General features: G+C 44.3%; 2 pseudogenes; both read left to right on the top strand.

Moving 5' to 3' along the window:
- Positions 1-2,268: 2,268 nt before the first annotated feature.
- On the top strand, positions 2,269-3,376 carry LOC116831915 (olfactory receptor 5AR1-like; annotated as a pseudogene).
- A 7,004-nt stretch (positions 3,377-10,380) lies between these two features.
- LOC116831918 (olfactory receptor 8U9-like) lies at positions 10,381-11,322 on the top strand (annotated as a pseudogene).
- The last annotated feature ends 5,013 nt before the right edge of the window (positions 11,323-16,335 follow it).

Raw genomic sequence — 16,335 nt, 5'->3', positions numbered from 1 at the left:
GTGCAGGTGAAGTTGAAACCTTAGCAAACACAGTTCATCATGGAGTCTCATTACTTATTATGTGATACTCTGGCAAAATTGATCCTCCACAATATACCAAATGTGCTATAAATATTGAACAGGGTGAAATTTTTCTGCTGAAACTTTTTAAGATAAAATATGCAGATTCAGCAACACTAAAGTGTTCCACAAATTCATGTTAGTTTTGCCGCATTGTGTTGGTCAGAAAAAAACTCTCAAAATAATTCCGCAAAAATCAAGTTTTTTTTCTTGAAATGACATTTCATTTCAAAACATCCTATACTTTTATTTAAAAAATAAACAAATATCAAAAATGCTTGAAATCAAGCCAAACAGTTTGTTTCAGGTCAAACAAAATGTTTCTTTGACCTCTATTTTTTTTTCTAATGTCATCTTGTTGAAAATTTTGAAAGAATAAAAAATGTTAGTTCAATCCAAAACAATTTGGTCCCTTCATTTTTTTTGGAATGGCAATACAACCAACATTTCTGTTATTCACACAACTATATAAATGTCTTTGCTTGTTTATTTATATGTGTGAATCTTGATGTTGTACAATGGACTTCATTATTCACCAGCCATGAGTGTGATTGTAACTTCCTCTCCCTCCCCTCCCATCCAGCTTTTCTATAAAAGGTATGAACTGAAGCCATGGGTCAGGGGAACCACACAGTGGTGATGGAATTTGTTTTCCTTGGATTTTCCCACTCTCAGCAGCTTGTATTTTTTGTACTGTTCTTACTGTCCCACATGGTGATTGTTCTGGGCAATCTCCTCATCACTGGGATGGGCCAGCTGGGATGAACCATTGTAATTCTCTTGATGTCAATAGGGCTATGATGATTTACATCAGCTGAGAATCTGGCCCATCAGTGCTACACAGCAGGGGAAATGTGCACTCCTCATGCTGGACACCGAAATGAGAGAAGGCTTCTGAAAATGTAGGCCCTGAAGTTTTACTCACATGTGCCACCAAAGTGGTATTGATGGTAAACATTAGGAACAGAATCAGGTGGAAGAGAAAGAGATTCTGTGGACTATACCAGCAGAGCTGTGTGTGTGGGATAGTGGAGGGGCTGCTGGTTGGGACTGAGGGGCAGCAGCAAAGCTGAGTGGGTGGGTCAGGGAACCTAGGACTGGCAAGCAGTGGGGCTGCAGGTCAGGACTAAGGGGCATTAGCAGAGCAGACTGTGTATGCGGGGAGTCCAGGTCTAGGGCCTGCCGGTTGGGATCGAAGGGTGTTGGCAGAGCTGTGTGTTGTAAAACTCAGGATTGGGGTGGTAGGGGGCTGCAAGTCAGGATGGAGTGCCATGGGCAGAGTTGTGGGGGTGGGGAGTCCTTCTCAGCAGCTAGAGGAACATGATGTCAAATGTATTTCATTGCATTAATACAAAGTATGGTGGGGAGAGGTGGGGGAGTGATGAACTATTAATCAACACAGCTAAATTCTATAATAAGTGAGAAGCCCAAGAAAATGACGTGAACATCATTGGGGAACATTCAGGGAAGACCCTTGCTCAATATGCAGGAGCAGTTAAAAAAAAACCCAGAGAACAATAATGAAAATATTATAATCGTGATGTCTATTTTTTGTATTTTCCATTGGGGAAACGGAAAAGAAATATGTCTTTTTAGGTTGCGTTGAACACAATCTAAATATTTGGGTTTGTTGACCAGAATTGAAGTATTTTGTCTCAGGTCAGTTCAGTGTTAATCTAAGTTTGCCTTAGTTGCTATGGGGCGTCATAGGAGATGACCATAATGATGAGCACATTATAAGCTTTAAAATGATACCTTACAAGGCACACTTTGTACAAAATTTATCATAATCCTTTGAGAAAGGGGTACAGAGTGTCACAGGTGCATTGTGGGAGATATGTCCAGTTGGAGTTTGTCCCATAGAGGAGAATAGAGGCCTGACGCAGACCAGGAGGACGGAGACTGATGTGAAACCAAGCTGAAACAAAACATATTGATCTGAGAATGTCAAAATATTGCATTCTGTTTCAAAGTGTCAAAATGAACCATTTCCACATTTCCAAATCAATATTTTTTGGAACTTTCCATTGAGTGAAAAAAAATCATATGCTGCCTTTTATTCTGCTTCAGAATAAAACCAAAGTCATTTGCATCTATATCTATTATTTAGTGGAAGTTCATTTCAATGACTGTGTCTCAAGCCCACCGAGTTTCACCATTTGCCTTCTGTCTCATCTCGGCAGGAGAGAGAACGGACACACTGTTGACATGGATCGAGGAAACAGAAGCACCATGGTCCACGAGTTCATCCTCATGGGATTCACGGACAGTCCACAGCTGTAGGTTGTCCTCTTCATGGTGTTCCTAATGATCTATACCGTCACCCCGCGTGGCAATCTTGGGATGATCATGTTAATCAAGATTGACCCCCAGCTTAACTCCCCCATGTACTTCTTCCTCAGTCACTTGTCCTTCTGTGACCTCTGCTACTCTTCTGCCATTGAGCCCAAGATGTTGCTGAACTTCTTAAGAGAGGACAAGGCCATTTCCTTTGCTGGGTGTGTGGCAGTCTTATGTGTTTGGTTCTTTCTTGGATGCAGAGTGCTTCCTCCTGGCAGCAATGGCCTATGACTGTTGTGTGGCCATCTGCAAGCCATTGCTTTACAATAGCATCATGGCCAGGCAGCTATGTGTCAGCCTGGTAGCTGTGGCATACACGGTAGGTTTGGTGGATTCACTAGTTCATACCCATTTCACCTTTCGGTTGTCTTTCTGCAGCTCCAATGTCATCAATCATTTCTTCTGTGACGTTCCCGCACTGCTAGCACTCTCCTGCTCTGACACATGGCTCAACAAGCTCCTGCTCTTCATCACTATGAGCTTGGTGGAGATTAGCACCACTCTCTTGATCCTGGTCTCCTACCTCTACATCCTCCTCACGATCATACAGACCCGCTTGGCTGAGGAGAGACAAAAAGCCTTCAGCACCTGTGCCTCCCACCTCCTGTGTATCACCATCTTCCATGGGACTCTTCTTTTCATGTATACCCGGTCCAGTTCAATCTACTCCCTGGACACTGACAAAATGGCCTCCGTGTTCTACACGGTGGTGATCCCCATGCTGAACTCCCTCATCTGCAGCCTGAGGAACAAGGATGTGAAGAACGCCGTGGAGAGAGTGATGTTGAGAAATTATTTTTCATCCTCTCTACATTAACATGTCTCAGAATAATGGGCAGGGATGGGAGGCAGGCAAAACAGTGCAGCATCCCTGATGATAGCACCTTGCAAAAGATGGAACTGAGCGGGTTCACTGTGCTCATATGTTTAAAGTTGCACAGTCAAACTTGGAGGCATCCAAAACCAGACGGCACTTTTTAAAAGCTAGACCTAGCAGCTCCAATTGAAATGAGGAGGGGCATGTTACTGAGATAGAATATATTGGCCAGGGATGAAATTTGATCAATATCCTGAAAATACAAATGCTAGTGTCACCCCTTGTACTCTGGGATCTTTATTAGCTGCAAGTGAAGGGGAGACTGACTCAAGAAGCATAGAGTCCCACAGAGCTCTGCTAGAGTGTTAGTAGCACCACGCTTGACAAGGATGCTTCTGTAGTTAAAACATTAGTTCAGGATTCAGGTGACCTGAATCCAGCTCTGAAGTCTACCATTGGTTCCCTCCATGGACGGTCAAATTACTCCTCCTCTTTGGACCTCAGTTCTTCATCTGTAAAGCAGAGGTGATAATGCTTCTTTTGTCTTGTCTATTTAAACAGCAAGCTATTTGGGGCAGGACTTGTCTCCACTAGGTGCTGGTACAGCATTTAGCACCATGAGCTGCCAGGCACTGCTGGGCTACATGATAATAGTGTATTTGATGGATATGAGCATTTATGCTGTTATGCTCCTTTGAACAACTCATATTTTCTTCTTGTCCTTTTCATATGATGGGGCCTAATTGTAAAGATCATTATTTTATCCCAAATAAAATATTTTAAAAATCCTCTGTATAAAAATCACAGTTTTTCTGCCTTCTTAACATAAACCTAATAGAGCAAATGGAGTTTCTTCCCTTTGGGGGACAAGGGAAGGTGGGTAATACAGGAGGAAGGAAATAAAATACATTACAGAGTACTCGTGCAGGCTGTACTTAATTTGTAATGAATGAGGTGCCAGGGCTTGAGCAATTAGGTTCTGGGGCTCAAGCAATTTTTTTTTTACATTTGTAATGGATGCAGAAAGCCCAGACGTGCCGGTTTATGAAGTGCTGAGCCTAGAGGTGCCAGAGTGCAGAGTGCAGGAATTTACTGTGTTCAGGATTCCAGTGGGAAGAATATTGAAGCTCAAGTTCAACTCACTGAGTAGCATTGTGTGCTGACTTTTTGCAGTTTACAGCCTACTTGCACTATGTACAACACTTCCTGCATGCATAGGGTTACCAGGTAGCAATTGTGAAAAAACAGGACGAGGGTGGAGGGTAATGGGCGCCTATACGAGAAAAAGTCCCTTCAAATGAGACTGTCCCTTTAAAAATGGGACATCTGGTCACCCTATCCATACAGGCTCCTACCAGAACAACAGTACTTATGAAGGTAAGCAAACAAACCCAGCCCTAACAGGATAATAGAGCAAGAATTATGTTCAGTTTGACATTTTTCCCAGTAGGTGGCGATAGCACCTTCTAGACACTGTTAATACTTTGCCTGTTGCTGTAGCCACGTTATTAATAGTGGTATTACAGCCAATCTGAAATCATGCCATACGCTGCACAGTGTGGAGACCAAGAGTGTAAAGAGTGACTAATGCCTTAAATTTATGGCGTGCTCAGCCACAAAAGCCCACGAAAGCTTATGCTCAAATAAATTTGTTAGTCTCTAAGGTGCCACAAGGACTCCTGTTCTTTTTGCATAAAAGGGCTGATTTTCAGAACATGCTTGAGCACTCCCCCAGGCCCTGTGAGGGCATCTCTCACATTCCATACCCCAAAAGGGAGACATCCAAACACTCTAATTTGAAAATTGTTGCTGGCATGTTTAATTACACAGAATGTGGTGGAAACCCGTAGGCATCTCAGCCTTGATTGGCAGCAGCGGTACCCAGTCTGCATTGCACCTAGCAGGTAGTAAATTTCCTAGTGCAGGTAAGATCCCTGAGTTAAGTTGTCATAAACATATAGTTAAGGATTAATGTCTCTTTTACCTGTAAAGGGTTAACAAGCTCAGTGAACCTGGCTGACAGCTGACCAGAGGACCAATCGGGGGACAAGATACTTTCAAATCTTGGTGGAGGGAAGTCTTTGTTTGTGCTTTTTGGGTTGTTCTTTGTTCTCTCTTGGAATTAAGAGGAGCCAGAGATGCAACCAGGTTTCTCCAATCTTTCTGAAACAGTCTCTCATGTTCTAAATAGTAAGTACTAGATACGAGGCGAATTAAGTCTGTATATTTGTTTTCTTGATTTGCAAATGTGTATTTTGCTGGAAGGATATTTTACCTCTGTTTTCTGTAATTTATATTTAGGCTAGGAGGGAGGGAGCCCCTCTGGTCTATGTAAAGCTGAGACCCTGTAAACATTTTTCCATCTTGATTTTACAGAGATAATTTTTCCTTTTTCTTTCTTTAATTAAAAGCTTTTCTTTTTAAGAACCTGATTGATTTTGTCCTTGTGTAAGACCCAACGGGACTAGGTCTGAACTCACCAGGGAGTGGTAGGGGGAGAGAAAGGGGAGGAAAAGGTTAATGCCTCTCTGTTTTAGGATCCAAGGAGTCTGGATCAGTGTACCTCCCAGGGAAAGTCTGGGAGGGGGAAGAGGGAGGGAAAGGTTAATTCCTCTCTGTTTTAGGATCCAAGGAGTTTGGATCAGTGACTCTCTCAGGGAAAGTCTGGGAGGGGGAGAGAAGTGGGGGAAAAGGTTAATTCCTTTCTGTTTTAGGATTCAAGGAGTTTGGATCAGTGTATATCTCACAGTTCCCCAGGGAAGGTTTTGGGGGGACAAAAAGTGTACCAAACACTATATTTTGGTTGGTGGCAGCGCTATAAGATCTAAGCTAGGGATTAAGTTTAGAGGGGTACATGCAGGTCCCCACTTTCTGGACGCTAAAGTTCAAAGTGGGAATCAGACCTTGACATAAGTTTTCTCAGGCAGACCCCACTGTACAGCCTGATTCTGATATCCCTTATCCTGCTCGAGGTCAGGAGCAACACCTCTGAAGTCAAGGGAGTGACAAGGGATGAAATAAGAGGTTAGACAAACACCTGTCAAGATCGACCGCTCCCTCAACTCCCATGTTCTTCTTCCTGTGTCACCATTGTAAGCGAGGTCACAATCAGCTAGCTGGACCTGAGTGTGCTCTTGACCAGTGTGCTCTGTGGCAGGCTTCCATGTACCAAGCTCCTGAGTGCAGCCTAGCAAAGAGCTGCAGCGGCACTGATTCATCACTTACATCCGCCGCTTGTAGATGGTTTTATGACTGGCTGGTGATTTTCTATTCGCTCTTGTAGCTCACTAAGGACCTGATGCTGCAAGCACACGCGTGCTTAATTTGAAGCTCATGCATCAGCCTCTTGATTTCCGTAAAGCTCCTCATGTTAGCCCAGCTAAGCATCTGCGAAAGTGGTTTGCTGGTGTGAGCCCTAAGAGCTTGTGTGGGAGGAGAGGTGGATGTGACACGGGCGGAGCCGTTGTTTAATGCTATTTTTTTCTTATGTCTGCTAACTTAATAGGGATCAGGCTTCAGCTGGGCACCTTGGTGGCCCCCAATCCAGCCTTTGGCTCAGTTCAGCCCTCCCGTTACAACTTAGGGTCGCCTCGGAGCTGCACTGAGTCTCAATGGATCGACAGCCCCTGAACGGCAGGGGATCCCTAGTGGTGCTATTGCCACCTAGTGGGGAAAATGTAAAACTGAATAGAATTCTTGCTCTTTGCAACAATAATTAATATAATTCCCTTAGGGTGGGCTGGATTGTGTATTTAAATACTGTTGTTCTGGAATGAGGCTGTAGTGTGCTGGGACAGGCTCAACAGAGCACAAGGGCTCTCTGGCCACACCTTCTTCTCTCTGGCCACACCGCTAAACTGGTGATGGGCGAGGGATAATGGTGTAGATTTGACTACCTCTACTCTATGTTACCCAGCAACTCACCCATGGCAGAGGACTCCTCAACTTGGTGACTGGGTTGACTTTGCACCTCCTTCGTGCTACCAGTCTGATGCACGGGGGCCAGAAAAGGAAGGATTTGGCTCATCCTGGAAAATCATATGAAGTGCAGTGTAACATCTCCCAGTAGAAAGAAGGGTGTCTGTCTCTATGAGAGTACAAGAGACAGAGCTTTCCCGAATTCCACGCTTACCCCCTACTCCAGGTTCATAGATGGCTGAAGGACTTGTTTCTCTTTCCACCATGAGACATTCATTCACTGTAACAGAACTTCTCTAAGGACATGCCGTACCACTGACAAATTCAGACTGAAAATAAGGTGCACATTTTTAATAGTGAAGGTAATTAACCACTGGAACAAGTTATCAAGGATCGAGGTGGATTCTCCATCAATGACAATTTTAAAATCAAGATTGGAGGGTTTTTTTTAAATCTGCTCTAGGAATGATTTGGAGGCAATTCTCTGGCCTGCACTGTACAGGTGGTCAGACTAGATGATCACAACGGTTCCATCTGGCCTGGAAATCTATGAATCCAGGTTCTGACAGAACCTTGCCATCCTGTGTGACATCACTAGAAGGCAGAGGGATAATCACAGAATATTAGGGTTAGAAGAGACCTCAGGAGGTCATCTAGTCCAATTCCCTGCCCAAAGCAAGACCAACACCAACTAAATCAATAATGCAAATTCTGTCTTCATTAGCTTGACAAGGGACAAGGGGCTGCTGCTAGGACATTCTCCATGAGAGTACTGTGCCGTAAAGGCCCATCTGTATTTCAGAAATAACCGAGTCGTGGGATCTATAGGAAGAGAATTCAGCTTTTCAGTGCACTTGAGCTGCTGGTGTTGTAACTGAGTCACATCACAAGACTAAAGCTGTGGATACTAAAACTCTTGACTTATGAGGAGAGGCTGAGGGAACTGGGGTTATTTAGTCTGCAGGAGAGAAGAGTGAGGGGCGATTTGATAGCAGCCTTCAACTACCTGAAGGGGGTCCCAAAGAGGCTGGAGCTCAGCTGTTCTCAGTGGTGGCAGATGACAGAACAAGGAGGAGTCTCAAGTTGCAGTGGGGAAGGTTTAGGTTGGATATTAGGAAACACTGTTTCACTAGGAGGGTGGTGAAGCTCTGGAATGGGTTACTTAGGGAGGTGGTGGAATCTCCTTCTTTAGAGGGTTTTCAGGCCCGGCTTGACAAAGCCCTGGATGGGATGATTTAGTTCGTGTTGGTCCTGCTTTGAGCAAAGAGTTGGACTAAATGACCTCCTGAGGTCTCTTGCAATCCTGATCTTCTATGATTCTATGACACTTATGTTATTGGACAAAAGAGATTCCCTATCCCAAAGACCACCAGCTCTGAAGAGTGAGAGCTACAGGAGGAGGTGGAAATGGCCTGAGAACCAGGGTTAGAGGAGGAGTAGGGGGCAGTGTGAAGGAGCTGATAGGAGAAGACTGAGGATGAACAAGTTAGAGAAAGAGAGAGGGGTAGGAACATGGGAAAAGGGATGAATGGAAGGAGATGCAATGCTAGATTCTAACCTTACAATTTGCCCTAAGTATGGGTCAGTAGGTAGCTGCCCCACCTAAGGAGACGAGGAGTCACAGTTTCTGTCATGCATCATGGGGGGAGGAATAACTAATCATCCTGGATCAGCCTACCCTCTAACCCACCAGGCAGAGTGCAGGCAGTCAGCTACTCTCTAGCTGGCGAGTAAGGGGCTGGAGCCGGGGTTCCTCCCACTCCTTGTCATCCTCCCCACCTGCTTGCTCCCAGAGGGGTGTATTGGGTGAGCAGCACTGAGCCAGGGGCCAGGGGAGAGGCCTTATTCTCCCTAGCTGAGGAAGGTCTGTGACAATCTAGCCCTGAGAGAGGGAGAAGGGAGAATGGAAATCATACCATGGAAAGACTTAGGGAAAAGAGATGGGGAGATGTGAAAGGGAGGGGAGCAAAGGGAGAATTAAAAATAAATAAATAAAGGAGATGTTGTTGGTTAAAATTATTCAGCAGAGCGTGTGGGAGTCAGCATGGGATACCAGACTGAGTCCGGGGTGGGTTTGCTGTAATTAGAGTCTTGGCGTTGGAAGGACAACAATATCATTTTGTAGGACAAGAGGGGATTTGCAGACATGGACATCTTACACTGGGGTAACTCCGTTGACATCCCATTTTCTCCCTCAATCTCCTTTCCTCCCCACTCCCATGATATTCATCACACCCACTCCGCTCTTCACCCAGCTCCTGGTGAAAGCAGCAGAACGAAATGTACCCCTAGCTCTGCCCTGGGTAACTCTGCAGAAATGGGACCGTTTAATAACAAACAAAGCAAAGAGTGCAACAGATTAAACTCCACGGTACGAGTTACATTCAAGGTGGTTTTGGCTGACCCAGTGTGTTTTAATTGTGTTCTGCACCTTGGTGAATACAATTGCTTCAGGGATCAGGTCCCCCAGGTCACCAAGAACAGTGTGAAACCTCCTGAATTCTCCAGAGCAGCAGCTCCTCTTGAAGAGGAAGCAAAGAAATATCTCTCTGTCTTCTGCAGGTACATGCAGTTGGACTGAATCATGCTTGCATACAAATTCAGACACTACAGTCATCAGTGAGGATTGAACCAAGATCTTTGGAAGCGAAAGTATCATTTTCTATGTCTTGTGCTAAAGGGAAAAAAAACCTCATCTTTTGGAGAAAGTAGCAGTTTACAGGTGCGTGTGTGTGTGCATTATATTATGACTCTGGGATTTCATACAAACAAATGCAAAGATGATTTTCATTTTCTGAACAGGCTTAATTATCACCCTAAGTAACTGGGTCACACTAAGTAACGCAGACCTGAAATGCCAGAGCGCAGAGCTCACCTTGCATGAATTGGGAAGAGCTCCGATAGGCTGAAAACAAGGGGTGAGAGTTTCTGTCAGACATTCTCATGCAATAGTCAAAAGTCACTATTCACTGCTGTGCTTAGAGGCCAGCAATGCCCATGGTTGGGGCATAGTTAACCCACTTGTTCTTACATTTATGCTGTGTCTCCATTTTATTAGATAACTGGAATGATCAGCTCTGAGCCTCTGAGTCAATGGACTAAGGCCTTTTCTTGATTCAGCAGGCGAGTACCCTAAGAAACTAACCTCCATCATTTCTTTACTTCCTCTCCTTATAGGGAAGGGATAGAATTCCTGAGCTGTCTGCCTGCCCACATCACCGCAGCTCCCTGATCTTGGTTTGGAGGCGATGAAAAAGGGAAATCACTCAACGGTGACAGAATTAATTCTCTTGGGGCTGACAGATTGTCCGGAGCTTCAGGTCCCTCTCTTTGTGCTGTTCCTAATGATCTACATTGTCACCCTGGTAGAGAATCTGGGGATGATCGTGTTAATCCAGACTGACTCCCGTCTCCACACCCCCATGTACTTTTTCCTCAGTAATTTGTCTTTCTGTGACCTCTGCCTTTCCTCGATAATTTCCCCTAAGATGCAACTGAACTTCTTAGCCAAGAGCAAAAGGATTTCGTACAATGCCTGCGCTGTGCAAATGTATCTCTTTGGTACTTTTGGTCACATCGATTGCCTCCTGCTGGCTGTGATGGCATATGACCGTTATGTGGCCATCTGTAACCTGCTGCTCTATACAGTCACCATGTCCAGATGGCTCTGTCATCAGCTAGTGGCTGGGGTGTATGCTGTGGGCTTGCTGGACACAATGGTACACACCATTTTTACTTTGCGTTTATCATTCTGCAGCTCCAATGTCATCAATCATTTCTTCTGTGATTTTCCACCGGTAATGTCGCTCTCCTGCTCCGATACACGCATCAATGAGATTTTGAAGTTTGCCTTGATTGGCTGCTTGGTGGTGAGCAGCATTGTGATCATTCTCCTCTCCTACGCCTATATCGTCATCACCATCTTGCGGATCCACTCCGCCGAGGGTAGGCGCAAAGCCTTCTCCACTTGCACCTCCCACCTAATGGCCGTGGCCATGTTCCATGGCTCCCTCCTCTTCATGTATTTCTGACTCACCACCAATTACTCCCTGGACACTGACAAAATAGCCTCTGTGTTCTACACGGTGGTGATCCCCTTGCTGAACCCCCTCATCTACAGCCTGAGGAACAAGGAGGTGAAAGATGCCCAGTGGAAAGTGATACACAAATTGCTAACCTTCTCTTGAGCCTGTTTACTCCATACTGAGTTACTGATTGGGAGGTGGAAGCAGGAGAACTCAGTTCCCACTCTACTGCAGTCTCATTCCTCATCATGCTTATTATCACTGTGAATTATTTGTATAGTTTTTTTTTCTTTTATTTTGTTCCAAAAATATCTGGCAGCCCCAGAAAGGTTCAAGAAGGTTGTGACGCTTCCTTGGGGAATTCAAGATTGTGAGTCACTCTGTCTCTCCCGTGCATCAGTGAGCAAGGGATTTGCTGGGGCTAAATTATGTGTCACCTCTCTGACTTGCCAGTTTGTTAACCCTCCTGCATCCCCCCAACTACTCTCCTCCAAAGCTCAGCCAGCCTTTACTTTGCCTCACAGGTCACCTCAGTTGTACTCCAATCCTGAAAGTTCCTGGAAACGTATTTCCCGGCAGTATCCAGCCCCTATCCCTGGGCTCTCACAGAAATGACTGAGTCCACTGTCTCCAGAGAGATAGTATACACACCAGGCTGCTAGATCAGGTCAGGATTTATGCTTTAATATATGACACTGAGATGAACTGACAGTAAAACCAAGAATACCTCTACTAAAAAAAAGCAGAGGTTTAAGCAAAGATAATAGAAACAGAAAATGATTACAAATGAGAGAAAAAGTACAATGCATTTTCTAGTGACCAAAACTCAACAGGCTGCAATCCTTATCTAAGGGCTTATCTCCACTACTAGGTGGGTTCACGCTACGGTGATGAATCCACCAGCAGTCCATGCCAAATGCACTCCCGTGGATTCCGATTCTCCACCAGAACGAGAAGAGTAAAGAGAATCGACGGGAGAGTTTCTCCCATTGATCCAGCCTGGCATGGACCCCACAGTAAGTAGATCTAAACTACTTCAACTTGAGTTACACTACTAACATAACTTAAATTGTGTAGCTTAGCTCAACTTTTCCCCGTAGCGTAGACCTGCCCAGAGACTGTTTCTCACTTAAAGGCACCTCTCTGTGGCACCAACTCACATGGCTGGGGATCCACTGTTCATTGACCTCTTTGTCCTCTCAGTGATGAAGCACAAAATGTCTTTTCCCCTTCTTATAGTCCAGTACGCTTTGAAATGCAATCTTGGCCTCAAGAGTTTCTCTGCCCTCCTGGTGTGTGGATGCCTTGTGTCTATGCAGATTTTCTCACCTTTTTATTAATGGGCTTTTCAGTTGATTTCAAATGCAAATATAATTCACATTATCTTTGGCCTACCTTGTTCCATTTACACTGGAGACCTAGGCAGACAGATATGACCAGATGTCCAGGAGTGGCTCAAAATGTAAATACCAACCCAAGAGCAGATGCCACAAACCTAAATTGGTGTGAGTTCTAGGCTTAGATTTCACCACTTACGATTTGCAAGTGTAAACTCCTCGGGCGCTATAAAAGCCTAAACATGGAGTCAAAGACAGTCTCCTTGGGTATTTTATCTATCTTGACACCCAAGTAAGGTTACTTTTGTGACAGATGGTTTCTTACACCAAAAGAGCTCAGCAATCTTAATATTTCTCCCAGTCCTAAAGGACCAGTGGCTTACCCAGGTAAATTGCACCTTAGATCTCATACTGAAGACACTTGAAGTCAACCCTATAAGAAAACTATCTAAAGATTTATTAACTAGGGGAAAAAATGAGTTATTTACAAGGTTATATCTAGTAAACCATACACACAGATGAGTTAATCGGGTTTCAAAAGGTAATAGAAGCTTCTATAATAAGCAAGCCACATGTATCTTTCAAGGCTAAAACAGGCCAAACACCAAGGATCTGATGCTTGGTAATCTTTACTCTCAGAGTCCAAGCACAAGATAAGACAGCATCTTGCTTATTTAGGATTTTTATGTGTGTGTTCCTTTTTAAGAATATATTCCTTTTCTGCTTCAAGTAGCAAATGGACGTTGTTGGGAAATTCACTTGCACATGTCTTCTTCAGGAGTGGGAGGGAGCCCTCATGAAGTCTGTTGTCTTTTGATGTTCCACAATGGTTTGCAGGTTTGTATGGGTCTCCTTTGTTGACAGAAGATAACATTCTGTTAGAACTAGGAGGCCAATGGCATCTAAAGACTAACAGACTTATTAAGTCATAGGTATCCTAATTAAAATCTGTATCTTTAAGGTGCCACCAGACTCCTCATTGTTTTGCGGAACCAGACTAACATCGGCTACCCCTCTAATACATGTAGAATGGTATCTCACACTTATTACTGCTTTTCTCCGTCCGGTGATTCCCTGTTACAAGCACTAAATATACTTATACATACATCGGGATAGAGGTAGATAGTGAGCTGAATGCTGCAGAAACATACAGCTGTCATAGCGATTAAACTCTAAACACGGTTTTTATATTCTAACGCTATTTTTAACAACTACAACACACAGGAGAGCCAGACTGGTTCTAGCTTCATTGTAGTTGTCATTGTCCAGCTTTGGCACGAGCTGGCATGTTGTCTGCCAGCATAGCATCCAAGGCCAAACCAAGCATTTCTTTGGTATGCTGACATACCGCCGTATCGGCAAGCAGGCATTTAATCCAGCCACGAGTCGATTTATCGCACTCGCCAGTTCAACGACGTGATAAACTGATCCGAACACTCTTCCTGTTGATCTTGTAGTCTCAGCCGTCGAGAGGCGAGGCCAGCAGCAGAGTCAGACAGGGGAGCAGCGCAGCAGTTTGACTCTCGCAGCGACACAGACACAACGGTAAGTCGATCTAAGGATACATCGCGTTCACTTACCGCTTCATTCAATGTAGTCGTCAAGAGTTTTGCGTTAACTTAGATCCTACCCACCCCGCTCTCCCACAACACAGTAAGCACGAGTGCTCTTGTCTTGTTAACCACGCCGCGCCTGGTTTCATATTTGAGACTATCTGAGTTTTATGAAGATCCAGATATGATACAAGTTTTTCATTTGATGTTACTCAAGTCTCTTTATAGATAGAACTGCCCATCCACAGCACATTAAGTGTAGTGAGTTATGTCGTGGGCCGTGACAGGAGTTGCTTAACATGGTCATTGAGCTCTTGCCAGTGGCACTGATAGGTGTAATAGTGGGTTACAAAATTCCTTTTCACCGTTAAAGATACACACATATATGTGATGTGCTTGCAAGTACAGCAAATGTCCTGTGTGGGAAGAAAATAGGAACCTAATCGCCACCTCTTCATCTCCTTCCTTTGCCATGGAGTTGGTTTCATATACAGTTGCAAGTGTGGAGGGCAGCGATTTCCGATGTTTGAACCACAACGCGAAGTTAGCAACTGTGCTGAGTTCTTCGCCTCTTCATGTGTTCTGTGTGGTAAAATTCAGTTATGGCGAGATCTGTCGCTGGTTATGTTGTCCATGCATACAAGCATAGGAAAGAGGCTTTCTCAGAAATGGCCTTTACTTTAGGTTAGAGGAACAATCAACACAAGTAAAGGGAATGTAAGAGTTTCTATGATGCAAGCCACGTTGTGGCACTGCCAGCATGCCCCATCTGCGCATATAACTTGGCAACTGACGGATAGTACTCTCTACTGCAACAGAGAATAAATGGACGCAATCCAGATATCAGAAATTGTACATTCATACACAGTAGCGAGAGCAATTCAATCTCCTTGACACATTCAACTACAGACTTAATAAGTTGACATTCTTCAACAAAAAATCTTCAAAACAGGACTTCAACGAGAAACTTGCAGAACGGAAGATAATTGCAAACTTGACCCATCAAATTAGGCCTGAATAAAGACTGGGAGTGCTGGTCGCTACAAAAATAATTTTCCTCTGTATACTGAGACCTTCTTGTCACTGCTGAGAATGGGCCATCACTCTACTGAATTGGTCTCATTAGTATGGCTCCCCCACTCGATAAGGGCAAACTCCCATCTTTTCATGTTGTATATTACCTGCGTACGTATTTTCATCTTCATGCATCTGATGAAGTAGGTTCTACCACAAGAGCTTAATGCCCAATAATTTGTTAGTCTCTAAGGTGTCAAGGACTCCTTGTGGTTTTACTGATTCAGACTAACTACAGCTACCACTCTGACCCGTGGGACAGTGACTGAATACCAAATGGCACCTGGGGGTGAGAAGTAGGCGGAATTTTTTGTAAAAGAGAATAAACGGAAAAAAAAAAGTCACATCGCACGTTCACTGTATTTACATGGTTGTCTGTTGTGTCGGCTCTTGTATGGTTTACTGATCGATGGCTACACTGACACTGGGAGATGAATGCTGCAGCCACTAAAATGGTCACTTGGAGGTGAGAAGGTGGCGGAATTTTTTGTCAAGTAGAAATAAAAGAAAAAAAGAATGTACGACTATTCTTGCCACTCTAACATTATACAGGTACTCACACTGGAATCATACAGCTTGTTTTTACGTGAGTCTTCGTTACGCTTTCTTAGAGGTCAGATCGCTGGATTGGAATATATTGACTAGGGAGACATCCATTGAAGATATCGGGATCTCAGGTCGAAGAGCAACTTTATAGGCTGATGGGCATGCAAGCAGTTCACGGATGTGACGAGGAGACAATGGACAGAGCTGGACCTGCTATCGTTTGCTGGAGTAAAAAATATTCCGTTCTTCATCCCAACAAAAACTGGCCAAAAATATGGTGAATCCGAAAAGTCGAGAAAGCAAAAATATTCTTTTGGTTGAATGATCATTTCAGTACACTACTTTCAGCATGGGAGGGGCAACTGGGTCATGCGGGCCCTTTTTTCACAGAGGCCTAAACTGCAGGCCCACGTCACTTCCTCCTAGTCAGCATGTTCCCTTGACCCCAGTTTGTCAAGAGGTGCTCCTTCTCATCATTTTACCATCACCTCCTTGACATGGCGCCTAATTCTGCCAACATAAAAGTGCTAAACTATTCTGAAAGTTCCATCCTCTCTACGCTACATTTTGTGTCTTGGTGCATTGAGTCAAAGTGAGTGATGATCAGGGGGAGTGCACGAAAGGGGAATGGACCCTTAGAATCTCTGCACTGCTGAGCTTCTGAA

The sequence above is a fragment of the Chelonoidis abingdonii genome, chromosome 4 (assembly GCF_003597395.2).
Source record: "Chelonoidis abingdonii isolate Lonesome George chromosome 4, CheloAbing_2.0, whole genome shotgun sequence".
Taxonomy (NCBI): domain Eukaryota; kingdom Metazoa; phylum Chordata; order Testudines; family Testudinidae; genus Chelonoidis; species Chelonoidis abingdonii.
The sequence above is the reverse complement of the archived record's forward strand: the minus strand, read 5'-3'. Positions and strand labels throughout refer to the sequence as shown.